At 33.5% G+C, this 1,387-nt stretch overlaps 1 long non-coding RNA gene across 1 annotated transcript; it reads right to left on the bottom strand.

The window, feature by feature from the left end:
• Window positions 1-366: 366 nt before the first annotated feature.
• LOC111384623 lies at window positions 367-1,091 on the bottom strand. The gene is made up of 2 exons (XR_002700939.1): window positions 573-1,091; window positions 367-515 (listed from the first exon to the last, which is right to left on the bottom strand). It is a non-coding gene; the product is annotated as an uncharacterized LOC111384623 (long non-coding RNA).
• Window positions 1,092-1,387: the final 296 nt, after the last annotated feature.

Here is a 1,387-nt window from a genome sequence, read left to right as displayed (position 1 = left end):
CTTTAATCGATGTGGGAGTTTATCCCTTAACAAGAGAGATTTTAAATCCTTATGATTGTGGTGTTGAAATGTAGGTCTTGTTCATGGAATTCAGGCCAGAGATTTATGCATTGATGGATGTGGTGACAAGGATACTTGTATACATAGGTAACAATTTCTCCCATACGAATATCGCTTGCATTTGGGATCCTCCACTTAAGTCCCAGGAGTACATGTGGGAACCAGAAGACAATCAGAAGATTCGACGAAGATATTAAGGATGCTTCTCTCTGCCAATAGTTTTAAAATATCTAACGTGAGAACACAAGAATGCGTGTATAAATACATCCAATATGCATTCAGAATTTTTAAGTGTAGGGGTATTCTTTTTTTGTTTTTTTATTGTTTTTGCATGCATGTATTACAGGGAAATTAGCCAGGTGAATGTTAATGAGTTTTGACAAGATTTTGATGATTATGTTGCTGCTCCCGAGGTTTCTTGTCACTGTTTTCTGGTTTTTCTTTATGGGTAGTAGCTTGCTACTCCCAAGGTTTCTTGTCACTGTTTTCTGGTTTTTCTTTATGGGTAGTACTGTAGTAGCTTACAGTCAAAGGCACGTGAAAGAGGAGAAAAAGTTTTCTGCTTGTTTTGAATTTCTTCTTAGAATTGTTTTCTGCATTTTAAGATGATGAATGTCAAAATTAGAGGTTCAAAAGTAGGTTAAATCGTTGATCAAATTGCTTTTTGAAATTTGGAAGAACCCAGAATGGCCGAATTTTTACATCATGCTATTCACATGGTATGCAACATTGTGATCCATGGCATAACGATGTTGAAATATGTTTTTGCCAAACATGCCCTTGCGATCGCATGGGCTATTGCCCTGCAATTGCAACGCTCAACTCTTTATTTAGTGCAGTTTGTTCCAAGATTTCTTTCTTTTGGTCAGCTAAAGTTCATTATAATTGTAATCTATGCCCTTGATCTTTCAATTTGTATCAAGTTGGTCGCCTTTCTTAGAATTATGTCCATAACTCGATCTTTTTGTTCGATTTTCATTCCTATACTTCAAAAGCTCGAGTTTTTCTTAAATAAATAATATTTATGCAAGATTAAGCTATTATTTTCTAAAAGTGCTTTCAAATATTCATATTTAATGGCCTAGATATGTGTACACTTATCAATGTATATTACAAGATATTCGAAAGGCGGAAATAGCTAGGTGAAAATCATAATTTTTTAGGAGGTTTTGATGATTATTTTGATACCCCCACCTGCCAATCTTTCTTGTCATTCTTTTGTAGTTTTTGTCCATATTTGGTGTGGATTAAAATCTAAATTTTTATTTAAGCTAAAGTTAACAATTAATTTTATTCATGTATTTTATAGGATTCATAATATTTCAAC

Source organism: Olea europaea, unplaced genomic scaffold (assembly GCF_002742605.1).
Source record: "Olea europaea var. sylvestris unplaced genomic scaffold, O_europaea_v1 scaffold29557, whole genome shotgun sequence".
In the NCBI taxonomy this organism is placed as follows: Eukaryota; Viridiplantae; Streptophyta; class Magnoliopsida; order Lamiales; family Oleaceae; genus Olea; species Olea europaea.
This window is presented reverse-complemented; position numbering and strand designations above follow the sequence as displayed.